The sequence below is a fragment of the Callospermophilus lateralis genome, chromosome 17 (assembly GCF_048772815.1).
Source record: "Callospermophilus lateralis isolate mCalLat2 chromosome 17, mCalLat2.hap1, whole genome shotgun sequence".
Taxonomy (NCBI): domain Eukaryota; kingdom Metazoa; phylum Chordata; class Mammalia; order Rodentia; family Sciuridae; genus Callospermophilus; species Callospermophilus lateralis.
Window position 1 is genome coordinate 73135244 of NC_135321.1, and position 22877 is coordinate 73158120.

Consider the following 22877-nt stretch of genomic DNA (forward strand, 5'->3'; position numbering starts at 1 on the left):
ACCTTGGCTTTGGGGGTTGGGATGAAGGAGTGAAGGTAGGAAGTGCTGGGGGAGGGACCGAGCGGGAAGGCGCGGGCGGGGAGGGCGGGAGAGCCGGGGCTGGCTCCTTGCCCCTGCTCCGCTCGGCCAAGAGCCGAGCGGCCTCCGTCCTGGAGCAGCTGCTGCGGCTGGAGGTCCGCCGCGGCGGCCGTCCTTGGTGAGGGGGAGGGGAACGAGAGAGCGGGAGGAAATTCTATCCCGGGGGATGGGGTTGGGGATTTGCTGCTCCGTGTCACCGGAAACGGCTCTGGCCTTTTGACTCGACGCTGCAAACTCTTGGAACCGAATGCCTCTCCCAGAGCTGGCCAGTACACTTCCCCCCGCGCGCTTCTCTGCGAGCGGTGTGGTAACCTTTATGTCCTTGGCCAGCGCTGCCCTTTGCTCTTCCAACTTTTTACAGTAGGCTCTGTGTCAGAGGTGGTGGTGTGTATTCTACTTAATTTTCAACTTTTGAGATTAAAAGTAAAAAATAGACAAATCATGAAAGGGTTAGGACGCGAGGGAAAAGACCTTGGAAACCGAGTTAAAAATCTTGAAGTAAATCAGGAGATGAAGGCTGAGATTTCATTAACTTTATTGACGACTTTTGCTTTCTTGGCTCTCAGTTCCTAAAAGTTAAAAACATAATTTAGCGTCTCCTGAATTTATTTCTATTTGACTGAAAATCTTGAGATTTAAGAAAATTGTTGAATTCTAAGAATAAAGTTGTTTTTATCCATATTTTTCTCTTGTGTGGCAGTCTGGTTTCCTTTACAGTACACTCAGGGTGTGTGCATGGTTAAGGAACTACCAACTTAGGAATTACTTGGAGTTTTGTGAGGACGTTTGATTTATTATACTCAGGTAAAATGTTATTTGAAATGAAAGACCGTTTTAGAGGAGAGACCTAAGTTCAGTTACGACTAGTATTTAAAAAGTGTCACTTTGGTCAAATAAAGTTGGTGTTGGGAAAATAACTTTTTGAATGAACTGCAGAGACAGTGACAGGTATAGAGTATTTGTCTTTAAGCACGCTTTCACCCTCCCTTCACTCCCCTTACCACATTTGTTTGAAGTTCTGCTGAATTGGAGCATTTCGCAAGTCTGAAAAGTTTGATAACACCCAGTCATAAAAGAGAAAGAGATAAATACTAAACAAGTTTGTCTCAAATGTTATTTCTTAGGGCCTTTTTTTCCTTTTTAGCATTAACTAGAGATTTCTTGGTTTAGAGTACAGCACCTAGATTGTGTACCTTTATTTTAATAGTTAAAATAGTAAGTACTGGTTTTCCATGCAGTGGGAATTAGTGTTAGGAGCACTAAATCGATGTTTCATGGTGTATATTCTGTCGTTGGGTCGTAAGTCACTTTAGTGGGTGGTGATCACAATTTTAAAAAATGAAAATTAATAGTGTGCATGAAATAGTAAGTTGATTTTTTTCCCTATATGCAGATATGTTCTCACAAGTTATTTTTGTGTCAGAATATTAAAAACATTCTTTTAAAGGGTATTTCTCTCATTAATAGTACTGGTTGTCTCCAAGGAGTATTGAAAACAGTCCTGTTTGTGTTTACATTAAGTGAAACATGTTCCCCTCACTTGAGTTTTTATGAGTTGGGGAATAAATCCGCCACCCAGGATCAGCATGTGTTTTAATCATGTACTATTAGTGTAGCTATTAGTACTTCTAATAGCTCAAGATGCTTTTATTTAGATTGTAAAGGATCTTCTTCATCCCAGACTATTAATTGCCAGGGATTTTCTTATGTTTAGATGAGAATTAAAGATTCTGGATCCCAAGTAATAAGTTGTCAACATTACCTCGCATAACCTCACTAGTGGAGTAAAGGAGGCCTGCTCATTTCATGCAGATTCCCTATGTGGGTGTTCTAAGCATTGCATAATCACTTAAGAGTGGACTTCATTAAATAGCCAGATAGAACGAGTGCCATTAGTACGTTTTTGGTATTAAGTCTTTGAAATCCAGGGTGTATCTTAACAGTTACAGAACATAACACTTTGGGCTACTTACATTTCAGGTGCTCAGTAGCCATTTGTGGCTAATGCAATTTTAGTGGATTGTCTTAGTTTTTTTTTTTTTTCCAAAATTATATTTCACAGTTTTTTTAATCTTAAACTGAATTTTTACAGTTTAAGATAGCTAAAAATGTCGGTCCAAAGCCTCCTCTCACATTTTTTGTGTGAGTAAACTGTACCAGATAATTTCTTAGGTTCTTTCTGTATAGCAGATTGGAGTATTCTGAGGCACCGAAATGGCAATACCTTTCTTTATTAAGTTACTTTTTACTTCTCTAGAAATATTTTAAGACATTTTAGATAAATTTGTTTTAAAATGACGCATAGTGGGTATGATTTGAGAGCATTTTGTTCTTCCAAATAGTCATTTTTCCTGCTTGTCAGTATTGCATTAGCATCACATGAGGGATCAGCCACACCTCTTCCTTCCTTCCATGAGAAATTTTATTTGGCCAATTATGTGCTTACCTAATGCCTAGGAGGAAACTTTTTCTGTGTCTATTCACATTTCCACAGTGTAGACTATGAATGATCTGTTGAGGATACAGTTATATCAAACACTAAAGTTGACTAGAATCTAGATTAAATGAACTAGAAGCTACCTTCTCGTTTTGGAAATTGTGTAGACTATACTGAGACTTTTCAGCCTGGGAAAGGATGGGAAGGACAGATTTTAGAATGGAGAAGTAATCATACGTATAATGATCAGTAAGCAAACAAGTTATCCAAGTGGCACATACTACCTCACACAAAATATTTGCAGTTATTTAGGCGTTTGTAGAATTAATTTACCTATGCAAGGGTAGTATGGAATGTATTTGTGGTAGTAAGGAAGTCGGTCCAAAATGAAGAGTTTACATCTGGAAACTTAGAAAGAAAACTGAAAATTGACTTTGCATTGGTTACTTTTTAAAAATTTTTCAAAATTTAGGCATATTGATTTATTAATCATCAAGGGCATGTGAAGTATCTGCTGTGTGTCTTAAGAGTAAATGAAATCCTTTTGGGAAAGCTGACCTAGTACTTAGCTATTTAAAACTTAACATGAATCTGTAGTGTTGCATAGGATAAGAAATCGAGATACTAGAATTGGGTTAACTTCCACTGGAGACAGAAATCTAGAAAACTCCATTATCTTGTCAATAAAACATGGATTACTTCCCATTGTTAGAAATAATTGCTTTTGCTTTATAAAAGGAAGCAAAATACTATTGAAGAGTTTGCTTAATGTTAGATATTCAGCAGGCATCATTAATACATCATTTCATTGATATTCAGCTACTTGAAATTAAAGGAAATTTAATTATAAGTAACCACTGTGTATTTGATTATTAGCAAGTGAAACTGATGTTAGAGGATGTAGTTCATTTTATGTGTAGGGCAGTTTTGCTAAAATGAAATTTATACAAGCATACAATGGAATGGGAATGAAAGCTTTTAAAAATAAAACTTTCTTGCCCAGCATGTTCAAGCCCCTGTGTTTAGGCCCTAGTTAAATAGATAGGTACATAGGTAGATACAATAGGAAAGAAATTTTGAGCTATAAGAATGTAAACTAATGTAAAGGGTAGGAAATTAAACTTCTGGAGAAGCATTTTAGCTCAGAATTAAAACTTTTAATTGCTATCAAGTATGTACGAGGTAGTGTATGCCTGCTTGTGAATTAAGTTAGAATATTTAAGAATTTAGAAGCAATTTTTAAAATCAGGAATGTTCCTAAATTTCTCACTACAAAAGAATAAGTACATAAGGAATGTGTATGTTAATTAACTTGATTTAGCCATTTCATAATTGCATATTTGAAAACATGTACCATAAAATAATATGTGATTTAACAATTTAAAACAACTAGAAGTCAGTTGCAAAAAAAATTAGAAAAGTGAAACCGTGTTTGATAAAAATGTAGATATAGACAAATTTATTCATAATTAATAAGTAAATTTGCCTCTTAACAGTTCTAAATACATAACAGTTGTGACTGTCTATCTGGGAAGGTCAGGTTACCCACTTAGGACAGTTTTCTCTAATTAATTAAGAACAGTTGCTGTTTGTTGATTTAATTCTGACTCAGTAAGTTGCTTTGCATATTTTCCTAATCAAGACCCTATGAGGTGTGGATCTTATAGTTGCCTGAATGGAGACAGAGAACTTGCAGGTATCTTAAGAACACAACCACTAAATAGCTGTTGAGCCTCAAAGCCTTTGCCCTTAGCCCCTTTGTTTTCCTAACCTGCTCAGCTAAAAATGAGTTTCTTTTGATACATTTTGTATACATTGAATTTTTTATTTTAATTGCGGTGATTTTGGCGGGGGATCTGGGATTGAACTCGGGGCACTCAACTGCTGAGCCACATCCCCAGCCCTTTTTAAAATTTTAGAGACGTGGCATGGGAAGATAGTTCTATCTACAGATTGAGATAGAATCCAAATAAGAATAGAAGATGAATAAAAAGTGTACAGTTTCTAAGAATTATCAGGAAAATCAATTTTTGATAGTTTTAGCTAATAGATACTTGCGTAGGAATGTAAACAGGTCTAGGGATTACATGGTATAGTTAAAGACATAATAAATGGAGAGCCAGGATTCAAACCAGGTTCTGGTTCTTAAGTACAGTTTAACCCTAGACAGAAAAATCACTAAAGATTTTCAGCTTAACTATTCATCCCACTCTCTTTAGTGTTCAAGCTTGTATAGTTGTGATCAGTGTTTGTTAGTTAGGGTTTTTACTTAACTTCACTTTTAAATGAATATTTCCAATGGGTTCTCATCCATAAATTCTAAGGTAGGAGTTGTATTCTGTTTTTCTTCACCTCTGGGCACCAATTCAGTTTGATTTCTTTAAACTTGCTTAACTGAATGTTGCCTCCCCTAAGCTTTAATATTTTTCAACACTTGCTCTAACTAGCACTTTTTAAACTGCCATTTTGGAAATATTGTATCATAAAATCAATTTATGAACATAATTAAATGCAGGAGTAAGGGTTAGTATTGATTTGTGAACAGTATTTTCTATTAGTATTATGCAGACGTGAGTTATTTAAAAATGTTATTCTTGCTGTGGATTGTAGAAAGGTGGATTAACTGCTCTAATGAATAGTGATGCTATACAGTAGATGATGTCCGTCCCTCATAAACACCCATTCTTGGTTTATTTTTGTACATGCTTTGTCTTAAAAAGTTAAGATTCTTATTAATAGTCCTTGGTATGTTCATTACTGGATTGTTTTCTAGCTGTATGGTATGGTACCTACTTACATTGCTGGATTGTTGGCAAGATTGAAAAATAATGCATTTTAGAATGTTTCAGAATTTGGGGTTGGGGATTTAGCTTAGTGGTAGAGCACTAAACATCCAGGAGGGCCTGGGATTTGATCCCCAGCACCACAGGGAGAAAGGCGGAAAAAAAAAAAAAAAATCAAATGTGCTTTTTTTGTTTGTTTGTTTTGTCTAGGACCATGTGCATGCTTGAAGCTACATCCCTGGCCTCAAGCCTGATTTAATTGGATGAAAGTTGAATATTAGAATAGATGAATGTTGAATGTTGGTTCTGAGGAAAGATTTTGGCTTTTGGGGGACAGTTGTCTGCAAGTTTATACTCAAGGTATATAACCTGGATTTCTAGAATTGGGCTCAGATATGGTATAGCATGTTTGGAGATCCTGTGCTGCCTTCTCACATTTGGGGCAAGTTATCAAACAGCGCAGCACCAGCTTTCACGGAGATGTTGGAAAGTGGGGCTTAACATCTGTTGAATGGTGGTAAATCATTCACCTTACAGATTATTTTATCTGATGTATTAATATTATAACTAAGAAAGCTGAGGGGCTAGGAAGATTGAATTTTTTGTATAAGGTTTTGGTGGTGGTGAATATAGGGGCAGGATTTGAACTGATTTTTGTTTACTAGAGTAATGTTCCTGTGAACATTTGTCTATCAAGTGTTTGTGTTCAGTTCTCTTGCATATATACTTATGAATGTAAGTGCTGGGTCATATGGTGAAGTGTTTTTTAGTCAACAATAGGTTCTGACCAACACTGAATCAATTCTTCACCTCTGGGCACCAATTCAGTTTGATTCTGATACTATCTGGAGTTAGTCCAGACTTTACAAGTCAAGGGCACAGTCCCCAAGACTTCTTCCTTTTCAGGTTCTAGTTTACTTGAATTTTTGACCAGCTTGCTATAACTTAAGGGGCTTTGTATAACCCCCTTCTCAGGCTTTATAATTTTCTAGAATGGCTCTTAGAACTGAAGACATTTTTTGGTCTATAACTGGTTTATTATAAAGGATAGAAATTAGTAAGAGGTACTCTAATAAGTGAGACCCAGAAGCATTCTTGAGCTTAAGAGCTTCTGTCCCTGAGGAGTTGGGATTGTATCATCTTCCTATCATGAAGACGTACTTGCCAGCTCTGTCTACATCATGTCATTTGGGGGGTTTTAATAGATTTCAGCACTGGGTCTGATCGATTACATCAGGGGCCATTGATTGGCTCTCCAGCTCCTCCTCCCTGAAGGTTGAGAGGTGGGGCTGAACAGTTCAACTTGGTCGTTCTGGTGACCAGTCTCCACTCTGAAACTTACCCTAGGGGGTTTCAGTCACATTAACATTTTGGGGGCGAGTACTCAGGATTGAACTCACAGGCACTCAACCACTGAGCCACATCCCTGGCCCTATTTTGTATTTTATTTAGAGACGGGCTCACTGAGTTGCTTAGTGGCCCATCGTTGCTGAGGCTGGCTTTGAACTCCTCATCCTGCCTCAGCCTCCCCAGTTGCAGGGTGACACAGCACCCTGCTTCCCTCATTAGCATTTTTAAGTCATCATTTGGGAGATTGGAGGATGTTAGGAGGAGATTCATGTCAAGAACACCAAATGGAAATAGAGCCAATTATGTATTTCTATACCATATGTGATAACAGTTCATCTCTTTTTTGGGGGGGGGAGGGGGGGTGATGGTGGTGGTACTAGCATTCTGTTTCTGCTTCAGAGCTCCAGCAGTTTTAAAATTTACTTTGAGGTAAGGTCTCCAGGCAGACTTGCCCAGGCAGGCCTGGAATTTGAGAACCTCAACCTCTTGATCTTGAGTAGCAGGGATTGTGGGTATGCATCTTCATGTCCCAGCTCTGTTTAACGTTTTGCTACTGGGCTTGGAACCTAGAAGTGCTTTGCTACGCTACGTCCCCAGTCCTTTTTATTTTTTGAGGAAGGGTTTCAATAAGTTGCTGAGGATCTCCTTAAATTGCTGGGATGGGTTCGAATTTGAGATCTTCTTCAGCCTCATAAGTCACAGGGATTATAGGTGTGCAGCACCATGCCTGGCTGTTTCTTTTCAAATGAACTGCTGAACTGTTCTTCAGAGCAGCTGAAATCTAGGATTTCTTCCCACCAGAAATCTAGGATTCCAATTTTTCCACATTCTTGCCAACACATGGTAACTTTCTGATTATTAGCCATTCTTGTGACTATAAAGTGATATCTCATTGATTTGGGGTTGCATTTCCCTATTGACTGCTGAATATAGACTGTTCATCATAGCCTGTATTCATAGATTTGCTATTTTTGTCTGTAAGCCTTATTTTCTTTGAAATATCTACTAAATCTATTAAAATATCCATTAAATACCCCGTAAAATTCCACTAAATTAGGTAATTTGTCTTATGTTACTTTTGTATATGGTATGTTGTGGCGTGGTCATTCATTTGTATTTGGATATGCTGTTGTCTTAGCACTATTTACTGAAAAAACTATTCTTTCCCAGTTGAATTGTCTTGGTGCGATATTGAGCCTGTGCATATAGATTTATTTCTGGACTTGATATTTTACTTCATTGAGCATCTTTGCTTACAAGTTTGAAATTTTAAAATGGGTGTTTTTGTTACTAAGTCACAGCCAAATAAATTTCTTTCTTAAATTTGGTGCCTACTTGAAATCTTTGAGGTAGTTATCTTTTCAGTATGAAGTCTGTAAATTGAAGACTAATAAGTAACAGGTGTTAGATTAGTTGAGGTAAGATTTAACAACACTGGTGTCATGTAGCTTAGCTCAGTTTTGTACAAGTTATTAAATATCTTGTACTCTGTCGGATCCCATCCTCACACCACTTTTCTAACTAAAAGGAAGAATCCTGACCCTGATACAGATGGCTTGATTGTCTTTGTTTTTCGTTAGTAATATCATTTAGTGTTTGCTTGTATGGAATAAATAAGTGGTTCCATTGAAAATTAGTTTTTCCTTGTGTCTATTTCTTTTGTCATTGCTTTGTACATTAATGCATTTGGTCATGGATTATGTATGATGTGTAGGGCTTTTAGGTTTTGAGGTAATTGGATTTTACCAGAAGCTTTTGTGTTCTTCCTTTGTAATGGTTTTTTGTTTCTCGAAGATAAACTTAATGAATTTTTGTTGGCAACAACTATATGAAAATCAAAGACTGATAATATAGGGCAAGTATTCTTCATTTGAAATGCTTGGGACCAGAAATTTTATGGATTTTAGAATATTTGTACATATAATGAGATTTTGGGGATGGGATTCAAGTCTAAATAGAAAATTTATTTGCTTTATGTATACCTTAAAAATACAGCCTGAAGGTAATTTTAGTGTGCTTGTTTTGGCTGTTCTTCAGCACATGAGGTTAACTTGTCTCATTATGATGCTCCAAAAAATTGGATCTTGGGGTTAGAAGTGCTCAACCTGTGGTTATGAGATATGGTACAAAGGTGATTTGAATCTTACAAATAAGTGGATTCAGGTAACCAAGCATTTTAAATAGTAAAAAAATACAAAGAAGTGAAAGACGGTATAGATCATACAAAATGTGTACTTAAACTTCATGTTCAAAGTAAAGGAATGAAAAGAGGTCTAATATTTCTTTTTTGCCCCATTACACAGGAAACCAGGATTACCGAAGAGAAAGCCTTTCCGTGGTGCTCCGCTGTGGTCCTTTTCAACATTCACCCTGGATATTCTCTTCACTGTGGGATGAGGTAGTAGGTTGTATAGTTTTAGGGTCACACCCACCACTGGGAGATAACTATACAATCTACTGTCTTTCCTAAGGTGATAGAAAAGTCTGCATTCAGTCAGCCTTACAGAAAGTTAATAACTAATTATTTAGTGTTTAAAATTAATTTGTCTAAAAAAGAATGTTTCATTATTTCCTAGAAAAGTCTTTACCAGGTAGACAGGATAGAAATGGGGCTACTTTTTGCTTATCTTATTTCTGTGTTGGAATTACGTTTTATTTTGATTGATGCTGATAATTTTGTGTTGAAATTTTCTTTTGAAAGAAATTGTGCTCTTCATTCCAGAAGAAAAGATTGCTCTATCAGAGTGAGGTAGTAGATTGTATAGTTGTGGGGTAGTGATTTTACCCTGTTCAGGAGATAACTATACAATCTATTGCCTTCCCTGAGGAGTAGACTTGCTGCATTATTTTGTTTTTATCTAGATGATGTTAAAGCTTGGATGAATTTTGACTCTTGTATTTACAGTTGTCAGTTGTTAATTTTCACCCTTCAAGTAGAGTACAGTAGTAGACACTGATTTATCTTTAATTTTCACATGATATATTTCAGAAATCTGAAATTAAGCAAAAATCTCTGGAGAAATGTACCTTTCAGGAAATCTTTTGAAGAAGACCAGACCCTTTTAGGATGTTCCTTGTCCTACATTCTGGTATATATATGTCTAGATTGAGCTTTAGCTTGGTATAAAGGTACATACTAACTGTAAGGGCACTGTTGGAGCTAAATTTGAGTCAGGTTGATTATTTCATTCCTAATCTTGGGTTTTGAGTAGCTTTGGAGAATACTACTATAAGCACTGCTTCATTGGTGTATTGACTTGGACAGAATTTATTCAGTATCCTGAAAAAGGAGAAATGGACTTTGGGTTCTGCTTTTGTTTCCTGGCAAGTTGCTAAGAAAAACTGAAGTGGTTCTTTATTCATAAAGGGGGATCATCCAAAACTGTTAGGTAGGAAAGTGTGTGTGTTGCTTTAAAAAAAAAGACAAATATTAGAAAAAAACATTGAATTTGTTTTAACATCCATAAAGGCCCATATTTCAGCTTTTTTCTGGTGGCCAACCCATATGCTTCCTTGGATATTATAGTCAAGCAAGACTAAGAACTCCATTTTAAATGCTTGCTCTTTAAACAATTTTATTTTGAGGAAGAGAGGGGAAAGAGGAAAAATGTGACGGTTAGGGAGAAATCTTCTTTTCAAAAGATATTTCCATTTAGTATCTTAGCATCTTGGATGATTACTGTGCATTATCATTGGTGGTGGGAACTTTAGAGGAAACATGAAAACTCTTGGATTGGTCAAATCTAGATGTTTTGTCCTGAACCAATATTTATGCTTATTTCATCCCTGGCATGTTTGTTCTTGTTCTAAATTGGATGTGTAAACACTGGAGGGAAACAAATTGCTAATATGCATCACCCACCTGCTGAGTATGTGACAAGTACAGTAGTGGAGTTTTATGGTTTTCTGTTAAGTGCCCCTCCAATGTGGATATCTACTACTCTGAACTTGGAAACTTCACAAAGGTCTGGAGAAAATTATGTTTATATTATCGATTACGTTAGGGCCTGTTTCAATATCCTTATTAGCTAAGCAGAGAAAGTGGATCAGATTGTGAAGAACTGATATATTTTGTAAACATGATTTAAAAAGGTACCTTTTTAAATTGGCAGACTCTAAAAGCTTTTTGATGGCAGCAAAAATGATAACCATAGTGCTTCTGTTTACTGTAATTCAGGGGTGAAGAAGGGACTAACTGGATGTAATTCTGAAATGTGACCTCTCAAGTCATAATTTCCTCCAGTTGATAGGTGGCAAACAGGATTTATATACAATATTTAATCAAGAGAGGCTGGAGGTTTTACGAAATTTGATCTTTGAATCTTGGTAATTAAATGTTTAAAGTAATCCCCAGTACCATAAACAAAACAAAAAAAAATTTAAATAAAAAGCTGAGGCTCCTAGTATGTGGTAGGTTGAGTTAAAGGTCTGGCTTGTGTCCTTTGATGTAATTACTTTCTTTTTAACTTGAGGTTTGTTTTTAAGCAAGTACTGTTATGGCTTATAGAAAAGCTATACAGTCAATAACTTTAAAAGCATTAGTGAAAGAATTCTAGTTGGTTGTGTTTGAAACAAGATTGAAAGAATATGGCCTAATTTAACTGGGTATTTTGATGTGCACCTGCCAAATAGAAGACCAGCAAGAATAAAATGGGTTCCTAGGAAGAGGTAGTAGGTTGCATAGTTTTAGGGCAGGGATTTTGCCCACAAGGAGGTAACTATACGACCTGCTGCCTTTCTTAGGGCCTTATTATTCCACGGTACCCTGTTTCCTTGTTACTTACCCAGGTGTAAGCAGACTTCTTACTGCAGGTTTTCTCAAATGAAAACATTGCAGGAATACCAAAGACAGTAGTGTTTGCATTAGTGTTCTGTAATTGCAACATGGTGCCAACATTAATTACTGACAGTCAACTAATGAGAATTTGAGAATTGTGAAATATACTTAGTTGCTTTTGTGTTTCACTTTGGTGGTCACTGGAAGGTTTTGGAAAGCACCCTCCTCCCCCCCCCCCCCCCCCGCTTTTTTTTTTCCCCCTCAAATTTCCCTTTCTCTAACACCTAGGTCACTGTAAGCTATTCCCCTCTCTGTAGCCACCACATATGTCTGAAGAGAAAGCATTTAACAAAACTGTTGAAATATTTTTCTATTTCTTTCATTGTGTTTGTGAATGCCTTACAAAGTTTCTGGGTTTCTTTTGTCTTCTGGATTTAAAATTTGAGGCCATTCTTAAGATGGTATTTCATAGTGTGGGACTTGATAATCACATTGAGTTGCTTATTATGTATGTAACCTTGGGATTGAATCTGTTAAATGAATGCAAGGACTAGAAAATTATTCAAGTACTTGAATGAAAATGGTTATCATGACAGTGGAGTTATAATAATTTAAGACATACCTTTTCAGTAAAAATATTACATAATCTAAAGCTCGTGCTTTTAAAATCTTTCTTATTCCACTACATACTTGCTAACTTTGCCGTTGTTGAAAGACTAATTCTGTATTTAAATTTATTTTAGGATTTGTTAAATATCATTTTTCGTAAATACACATTTGTATTATGATTCACATAAATAAAGCTAACTTGAAGCGATATCTAGCTCTTGCGTTTTTGTTAACTATTGTGACTTTATTCACACAACTGTATTTGCCATTACCCTGCTTTCTTTACTTAATTCTCCTGCCTAAGCAGGCACTATTTTGCAGAAACTATTTTCATTATCCTTCATTTCCCTAGTCTGGTTCGTGTATTTCCCATATGAGGAATGGTGCATTAGCATCCCAAATAGCTTTGCTTTTTCCCTCAACTATTTTGAACAGTAATATATTTAAGAGACTGGAATGAAAAGGTTGAAAGGGAATTTAGTGGTTTTCTATCTACTTCTCCGCTGCCTAGCTTTTTGTCTCCTTTTTAGAAGAATGTTTAGTGAAAGGAAGGAGGTAGATTTATGGTGTTATACTCCTGACCACCTGGGATTTCAAATTTCCTTTCTAAATTGAGAGTTGGGTACAGTTTCTAAGGCCCTTTATATGCTGCAATTATTTTAAAGAAAGCACACTTTAAAAGATTTCAATAGAGTAGCAAACCCCTTAATTTCATGTGCACTGATTTAAGAATGCACAGGAGCAAAGTGAGGAAATTAGAATTCTTTAGTGAGATAAGGGGTGATTTTTAAAATCAATATCCCCAAATTTCTTCATAGTTTTAACTTTAGTCTTGTAAACAATATGTGTCTAACCATTTTCCTTATTTTAAATGAGCCTTCATATTTTTCTCCATTTAACTAGTTTTTCAGATTCTGTGTGCCTCTCATTTTGTTTCCTTCTTACCTTGCTTAATTTCTTGGGGTTGGGAGAGGAAGGCTGGGAGGGGGATTGAGGAATCCTTTTGCAGTTGGATGAGATTTTTCTCAGCAATGTTTGTTGATTGAAGAGATGACCTGATAAGCAGTATCTGCATTTGATTCCTTGGGATTCTGAAATCTTACTTGCTTGAAATCCAGAACTTAAAATTTTAGCTCAATCTAAAACTTGTTTTTCTTTATGAAAAAGTGTGGGGCAGAGTAATGACATTGAAGTGCTAGTAACATGGCGGGGGGGAAGCAATAGGATGATTTTTCTGCCATTCCTGGCTCATGGTTTCCATTCTCAGGGTCACCTCTTTGTCAAAATATTTTTTTTAAAGGATTTTAATATTTATTTTTTAGTTTTCGGCGGACACAACATCTTTGTATGTGGTGCTGAGGATCGAACCTGGGCTGCACACATGCCAGGCGAGCGCGCTACCGCTTGAGCCACATCCCCAGCCCCCTCTTTGTCAAAATATGACCAAGTTATCTGGCTTCTTTCATTCTTTTTTGTATGTTTGAATATGTAAGGAAAAGTCCAGAAGGCATATTTTAACCATTAAACTATTTAAAGAATTTGTCTCAAAATGCTACCTAGTAACTTTACGTGTTGTCATTTGGAACTGTTCCAAATTAGGCTGGAGGAAGGCTAGGTGAAGTGTCCTAGCAGGATAGGTTTCTACTAGTAATAAAGAAGGAGAAAAGAAAGGGTGTAAGTTAACTATTTTGAGTAGAGGACGTCAGGGGAAAATCTGTATTAAAAAAGACAAGCAGGGTCTTCAAAAGGCGGCCTCAGTTTGGCAGGGCCTTTGCCACCCTTGGGCTTAATGAAATTTTTTTTTAGTTGTAGATAAGCACACAGTATGCAGTGCTGAGGATCCAACCCAGTGCCTCACACATACATGCAAGGCAAGTGCTCTACCACTGAGTCACAGCCCCTACACCCTCGAAAAATTATTAATGGAGTTACGATATTTAGAAAGCCAGGAGTAAGGATGAGGGGTGTACAAAAAAACAGTTGAATGGAGACCTCCCATTTTTTGGATTCTATAGTATATTACCTCTTGCACAGGGTTCAATACAGACCTAAGAAAAAGCATTAAATAAATTTCTAGAGCACTTTTAGGTTCTCAGCAAGAATTGGGAAATAGTTAACATGTGCCCTTTGTCTTCCTGCTAAGAGATCTCAATTTTGTTCCAGGCATGGATCCTTGATTTTAGGAAAGGTGCCCTAATTCTCGATGTGGGGGGGTAGGTATGTGACTATATCTGACTAAGGAGTGGTGGCAGGAAGAGGGTTTTATAAGAATATCTGGAGGAGAAACTTGTGCTGTATGCTGGTGCTTATGTTTGAACATGTTAAGAGATCCTCCCAGGATCCCACATGCCTTAGGAAAATTCCCTAAGTTTACTTTTAAGAGTGAAGTGTTACCAAGCCATCAACTAGGAAGAAACCTTTGTGGCTTAGATAAGGATAATAGAGAATGGGTCTCTGACATTCACAGTAGGGCCCTGAATGAGAGCAGAGCTTGCAGTGGGGGAAAGGCTGATGTCAAAACCATCATGTCAGACACCTGGATATTAGAAGCGGCAGCCAGCAAAGACCAAACAATGTGTAGACTTCGAGCCACCTTTCCTGGTGCTGATATGAGCTAAGCCCTTGGGAAATTTAGAATATTCCTAAGTTTGATGCTTTAAATTAAGACAGGTGTGTAAGCAAGTTTGAACTCCACTGCACTCAGAAAAGGGTAGACGGCAAGATGGGAGCTGTGTGATGCTTCAGGCACCCCCACGGAAACATGAGTTTGAACAGCTGTTTACCCACTTTCCTCACAAGAGTTAAGGAAATCAAGTGAAAGATACAGTATCTGTTTGAAAGTATGAAACAGTTGACCCCCCCCCCCCCCCACAACTCTAAGCAATGCAGCATGGAGAGACTCCTGCTTGAGGGAGGAAGAGGGAATTCAGTCTGGATCTTAGACTTGAAACTCCTGGTCAGGCAGAGCATCACTCCCCTGTGCACAGGCCAGTGCTCACAGCCTTTGGACCTATTGGTCAGGAAGCCCAAGGACTGACTATCTCAACTTCAGGTGACACAACATGGAGCAAAGCTACCCCACTGTGGTGGGGACAAAGAAGTAAAGAACTCAGTGTGGCCCTGCTGCTGGGAAAACATGAGTGCCTGTCCCCAAGTTGGTACTCATGGATGGAAGCTCTGGACTTTCCCTAGCACCTGACAGTCCTGTGCTGCAGAGGAATGAACTCATGTTTGGGCCTGCATCAATTGCCAGCTGCAGTGTAGGCCTAGGGTACATGCCTGAGATGGGAGGGGTCTGTAGTTGTGATTTTCAGATTTACCCAGTTATCCTTGGGGGCCAATGGACTGCTTCTTGGGCAGTACAGTGTAAAGCAGGACTCTATCCATGAAGGTGTGGGTTGATAGGTAGGGGATAGGACAGGGAAGTGATTGTGGGAACTTTGTATTGCATTGGAGAAAAAAATGGGTTCTACCTCTAGTACAGGGACCATGGATGGAACCTCTGGAGCTTGACCAATACCAGGTGTAGTCCTGTGGCCTCAGACTAGTATGCTGGCCATCATCACCTATGATTAGTTAGCAGCAGTCTTTAAGAGTACATCATAACAATAGGCAGTCAATAGCAGTGTGATCCTTTGCTCTGCCACTCTGTTGTGCTGGTCTCAGCAGGCTTTGGCTGTAGGTGTGACCCAGTATTGCAGCATTGGTGGCCATTGGATTGCCAACTTCATCCCTCAAGTCTATCCCAGGCAGCATAGCATGGAAGAAAAAGGGAAGTGCCAAGATACATAAGCCTAGGGGCAGCCCTGCAGTATGGCTCAGAGCAAGGATCTTCTGGTGCCTGATCACATGCAAATGAACTGGACAAGGTGTCTGGGCCAGCCCCAGGCAGAGGCTTGGGGCTAGGGGGCTAGGGAATAAATTGCCCTTTTTAGTAACATCCTCAATTCATTGTGAATGATTCACCAAACTTGGGCTTGGGGCATCCTCTAGTGTGTAACAGTGACAACATATCAAATGCAGATTCCCAGAAAACTCACCAAGGATGCCATCTAGTGCTGAAATGGCATAACAACCACAGGCCCACACAGGCACACAAGCTGGATAATGAAGAAAAGGCAAATCCTTCAATATGCAGATGACTTTGCATGCCAACACAAATCAAGAATTTTCAGTAAACTGTGACCTCCTTTGATGTATAAAATCAGGTATCAGAAACCATAAAATAACCAGATATGCAAGCTCCAAGAGAATTCACAATAAGTGTTATTAAGGAAATTCTTCAAGGAAAAACAATTTTTTTTTTTTTTTTGGCGGAGGGGTGTGTACTAGGGATTGAACTCAGGGGCCTCAATCACTGAGCTTCATTCTCAGCTCTATTTTATGTTTAATTTAGAGATAGGGTCTCACCGAGTTGCTCAGGACCTCACTAAGTTGCTGAGACTGGCTTTGAACTCATGATCCTCCTGCCTCATCCTCCAGAGTTGCTGGGATTATAGGTATGCATCACTGAACACAGCTGGTTAAGTGTTCTATCAGGGAAACTTGGCAGAATGATTGAGGGTATCTTTTTTAAAAACAGAAACCCTTAAGTTGTGAAGTACACTAAGTGCAATAGGAAGGCATAAAGTTATCGATAACTTTAAAAAATACTTAACCCAGTAAAATTGTCCTTTAGAATTAGAGAAAGACATTCCCAGACAAAAGCTGAGAGAATTGACCACCACCAGACCTATCCTACAAAAAAAGGCTAGCGTTCTCAAACTGAAAGAGATGCTGATGAGTATAAAACACTGGGAAGAACAATTGGCAATCCCATGGCCATCAATGCTTTACACAGAAAAATTCAGAATGCTCTTAATAGTGTAGATATGGTGCTAAAAACATTTTTTAAAGTTTCAAATAACCCTACTTATAGTATAATTGTTCTGTATTATTGTGTGATTGCTGTTAATCTTTCATGCTCCCTAATTTACAAATTAAACTTATCATAGGTAAGCATGCATAGGTAAAAACAGTTATTTAGGGTTCAGTATGATCCACAAAACATCTTGAAAAGTATCCCCACAGATGAGTGGGGAGTACTGTACTCATTCAATAAAATAATACTATCTTCTTTTAAAAAATTATTTGAATTATGATCGCATTAATATTTTATAATCTTAAGCACACATTTGCAGAGATGACTTCTCTAAAACTTCCTACATGAATACTATATATAATACTTTTGTTACAAGATTGTTTATGTTTTAGTGTTCATTTCTGTGAGAATTTATTGATGGTCACTTTTTTCTTTAAATGGCCAAATGGGATATCTTTATTAAAAATTATACAAATTAATGTTGGTGACATTTCCATATATACAGATACTGTGCTTTGATATTACTGTATTACTCTCCTTAGACCTCCTCTTTTTCCTCCCCTATGCCTTAGTCCCTTTCTCTTTCCTACCAGTCCCTCTATTACTTTCAGGTTTTCTTCCCCCCAGTATCCACATATGAAAGAACATGAAATACTTGTCTTTCTGTGTGTCTTCTTTCACTTAATAAAATGACTTCCAGTTCCATTCATTTTCCTGGAGATGACATGATTTCTTTTTTTTTTTTTTTTTTTAATACTGATGCTGGGGATTGAACCCAGGGTCTGGTACATGCAAGGCAAGCACTCTACCTACCAACTGAGCTATATCCCCCCAGCCCAATGATTTCTTTAGTTTTCATTGGACACAACATCTTTATTTTATTTGTATGTGGTGCTGAGAATTGAACCCAGCGCCCCGTACATGCCAGGCAAGCTCGCTAACGCTTGAGCCACATCCCCAGCCCAATGATTTCATTCTTTATAGCTGAATAATATAAAATAATCCATTATGTATTTATCCATTCATCTGTTAATGAACACCTAAACTAACTTGACTATTGTGAATAGTGCCACATAACACATGGGCATGCAAGTTTCTCTTTTGTATGCTGACTTCATTTCTTTCTGGTATACTCAGCAGTGTTATAGCTGGATCATATGGTAATTGTTTTGTTTTGTCCTGTCGTTTGTTCCCCCCAGTACTAGGGATTAAACCCAGGACCTTGTGCATGCTAGGCAAATAAGCTACCACTGGGCTACAGTCCCAGCACTTAAATTTTTTTTATTTTTTTTAATTTTGAGACAGGCTCTCATGAAGTACCCAAGCTGGCTTCGAACTTGCAGTCCTATTCAGCCTCCTGTACCGCCACTTCTGGCCCATATGATAGTTCTAATTTTAGTTTTTTGAGGAATCTCCATACTGTTTTCTGTAGTGTCTGTACTCAACATTCTCACCAAGATTGTGTAAGAATTCCTTTTCTCCTAAGTCCTCACCAGCATCCCATCTCTCCCCTCCCCTCCCCTCCCCTCCCCCTTTTTCCTTCTCCCTATCTTTCTTTCATTCTGATAATAGCCATTCGGACTGGGGTGAGATGGAATCTCAATATGGTTTTGATTTATATTTCCCTGTTGACTGAAGATGTTGAGCATTTTTTCATGTATTTATTGGCCATTTGTTACTACCTTTTTTGAGAAGTGTCTATTGATGGTTGGCCTACTTATTATTTGGATTACTTTAAATTTTTTTTAGTTCTTTATATATTGCAGATATTAATCCTGTGTCAGATGTGAAGCTAGCGAAGAATTTTTCTTATTTTGTAGGCTGTTTATTCACTTTGTTGATTGTTTCCTTTGCTGTGCAGAAGATTTTAAATTTGATGTAATCCCGTTTGTCAATATTTGCTTATATTTCATGAGACATTGGAATCCTATTCTAGAAATCATATCTTATGCCAGTATCTTTTAAAACTGCACCCCAGTTTTCCTCTAGTAGTTTTAAAGCATCAGTATTATATTTTAGTCTTGGATTCATTTTGAGTTGATACAAAATGATATAAAAAGTTATTGATAATTTTAAAATACAGGATAAAATACAAGATACATTTTAGTCTTGGGTTCATTTTGAGTCATACAAAATGATATAAAAAGTTATTGAGAACTTTAAAATACAAGATAAAGGCAGGGGTTTCATTCTTCCACATGTGGATATCCAGTTTCCCCAGCACCATTTGTGGTTTTTGGTGCACTTGTTGAGAATGAGATGGCTATAGATCTATGAATTTATTTCTGAGTTCTGTATTCTATTCCATTTGTCTGTGTCCCTGTTTGATGCCAATTCCATTCTGTTTTTTCCCTCCTGTGACTCAGTAGTATATTTTGAAATCAGGTATTGTGGTACCTTCATTATTGTTCTTTTGTTCAAGGTTGCTTGGGCTATTTTGGGTCTTGGGCATCTGTGTGAATTTTAGGATTTTTTTTTTTCTAGTTTCATGAAGAAAGTCATTGATATTTTGATAGGGATTGCATTGAAACTGTAGATTGTTTTTGGTACTATGCCCATTTTAATGGTATCAATTCTCCCAATCCATGAACATAAGACATCTTTTAATGTCTTCTTTAGCATTTTACAATTTTCATTGTACAGGTCTTTTATCTCCGTGGTTTTGTTTATTCCTAGTCCTTTCTTTATTGGGGGCTATTGTGAATGGAATTATTTTTCTGGTTTCTTTTATCAAAGAGTTCATTGTATAGAGAAACTATTGACTTTTATATGTTTATTTTGCATCCTGCTACTTTGCTGATTTCTAAAAATCAGTCCTGTGAGTCTTTTGATTCTCCTGCCTTAGCCTCCTGAGTACCTGGGATTACAGGCATGCACCACTGTCTCTGGCCCCTGTAGACCTTTTTGTGGCATGGCAAAAGTTGGAGTTGCTGTAAACCCTTCTTACTAAATAAGCTTCTGCAGTTTGTGTGCCATCTAGGCAGGCACATACTTTGTCCAGAAGTCCTCGGTCTGTGTGCATTAGGAGTTCTGGGAAATGTTGAAGGTGCAGGACTCCGTAGTCTTATCTCTGAGAGCGGGGGAAGATAATCAAACCTCTGAGTTATCCACTGGTGTGGAGGAGAAGCAGAATGGCAATTGATCAATGTGACAGTCTTGATGTTGGTGCTATCAGACTTGGCCCCCATGAGAAACCACACAGGATTGGTATCATTCTTTGTCACAGGGGGTGGGACTACCAACTGCTGAGCCCTGTCACAGCCTACATGCCCCACTGCTTAAATCTTTCAGCAGGTTTGTGACAGACACTCCCCTAATCTATGATTGCACATATGGCCTTCTCTAACACAGTTACTGTGGTGGGATGTCTTCAAGGACCCTGAATTATTTTTGTTCCATGTTATCTGATCCCCAGAGTAGTTTAGTCTTTAACAATAGGTTCTTGGAGCGATTATAGCACTCTCCCAGTGTGCTGAGCAATGGAATGAAACTCAGAGCTAGCTTGTGTATGGGGAGTCACTAGCAGACCAAATTTCAAATCTGGATTTAAAGCTTATAAGAATCATAGGTTTCGGGGCTGGGGATGTGGCTCAAGCACTCGCCTGGCATGCGTGCGGACCAGGTTCAATCCTCAGCATCACATACAAAGATGTTGTGTCTGCTGAAAACTAAAAAATAAATATTAAAAAAAAATTCTCTCTGTCTCTCTCTCTCTCTCCTCTCTCTATCTTAAAAAAAAAAGAATCATAGATTTCTCTTATACTTACTATTGCCAGTCTGCTATTATCCTCAAGGTTGTCTGCGTTTCTTGGCTTAAGCATTAGGTTCCTTTCCCCAACTAGGGAGCTAGGGCTGAAGTTGCCAGTTGCTTTGTATTTTTTTCTTGAGTTGCCTTTATCCTTCTCCATGCTGTTTAGGTTTCCTATCACTTCTTTATTTGTACTTAAAATTTGTTATCATTTTTTCTCCTTGGAATCCAGTTCCTTCTTTGTTGCCCTGACTCTTTTCATTGTAGAATTATATGATGGGTGCTTCTATTCTGCCATCTTCCCATAAGTCAACCATTCATATCTTTGGAGCAAAGACTGGGAAACAAAACTATTAAAATACCAATAACCATGTTAGTATGTTAAGAGACAGGCAATATAGAAAGATATTAAATGACAATTCAAAATTTGGGGAAGCATGGAGTGCAAGTGTAGAATTGTTAATATATTTTTCTTTTCCTATCTTGGCAATCAATGTTAGGTTGTTATTTCAATGAAGCTTGTTGTGATCAAGACTTTTTTGTATACCTCAGGGTGACCATAGTGCAAAAATCCATTCTATAATAATCACACCAAAAAACAATAGGCAAGGAATCAAAATCCACCCCTAGAGATAATCACTTAACCACAGGGAAGACTCTTGAAGAGTGAGAGGAAGAAAAACTAGATGAATAACAAAATGATAGTGGTGAGGCTTTACCTATTGGTAATTACCTTACATATAAATGGATTAAATTTTCCAGTTAAGACATTGAATAACTGAATAAGTGAAAAAAAAAAAACTTAAGTATAAGATGCTTTCAAGAACCTCATTCACCTCTAAGAACTTGCTTAGATTGAAAGTGAAGAAACTGAAAAAGGAAAATGTGAATAGGGAAAAAAATAGGAGTAGCTATACTTTTGTCAGATAAAATAGACTATAAGTCAAAAGTAGTAAAAGGAGACAAGGTCATTAAATAATAATATAGTCAGTTCAGTAAAAGGAAATAACTATATGAATCCAGTATCAAAACACCCCAATATGCAAAGAAAATATTAATGGACCTAAATGGATATAGGCTCCAATACAATATTAGTAGCAGATTTTAATACCTCATTTTCAACAGTGGACAGATAATCCAGATAGAAGATCAATAGAGTTAAACTGCACCCTAGCCCATGTGGATCTAACAGACATCCATAGACTGTTTTACCCAATAGCTGCAGAGTACCCATTCTCATCAGTATGTGTAGAACATTCTTCAGGAGAGATCATATTGATAAGTCACAAAACAAGTCTAATAAATTTTTTTTTCAAAGTTGGGATCATATTATCTTTTCCAATCACAATGAAATAAAACTGGGAACCAGTAGCAAGAAAAATTTTAGAGACTACAAATATATGGAAATTAAAGAATTTACTCCTACACAACCGATGCAATAAGGAAGAAATTAAAAAGTTTCATGAAACAAATGAATATAGAATGTAATTTACCCCAGACTATGAGATACAGCAACAGTTAAGAGAGAACTTTATAGCAATCAACACCTACATCCAAAAAAGGAGAAAGATTAAAAAAAAAATCCAAGAAACTAGAAAAATAAACCCAAAATTAGTAGGAGGAATGAAGTGATAAATATATAAAAATCAGAAATAAATAAAATCAGACTAAAAAACAATAATACAAAAGATCAACAAAATGGGCTCTTTTTTTTTTTTTAAAAAAAAAAAACAAATTAACAAACCCTTAGGCCAATAAAAAAAAAAAACAGGTAAAATCACAAAAAGTGAGACATTACAACTGATATCACAAATACAGAGGATTATTGGAGATTATGTTGAATAACTGTACAAATTTGATAACCTAAAAGAAATGGATAAATTCCTAGACATACAGCTTAACACCATTGAATCATGAAGAAATAGAATCCCTGAACAGAGTCAATAATGAGATTGGGTCAGTAATAAAAAGTCTCCTACCAATGAAAAGCCCAGGACCAGATGATTTTACTGTTGTGTTTCACCAGGCATTTAAAGAACTAATATCAATTCTTAAAATTGCTATGGGTGTATTGCTTCCAAAATAATTGAAGAGATGATAATACTTCTAAAACCATTCTACAAGGCCAGCATTATTACCCTGATAGCAAAATCATACAAGGACACAGCCACCAAAGCCACTGACCAATATCCTTGATGAACCATAGATATAAACCAAATCCAATAGCACAATTA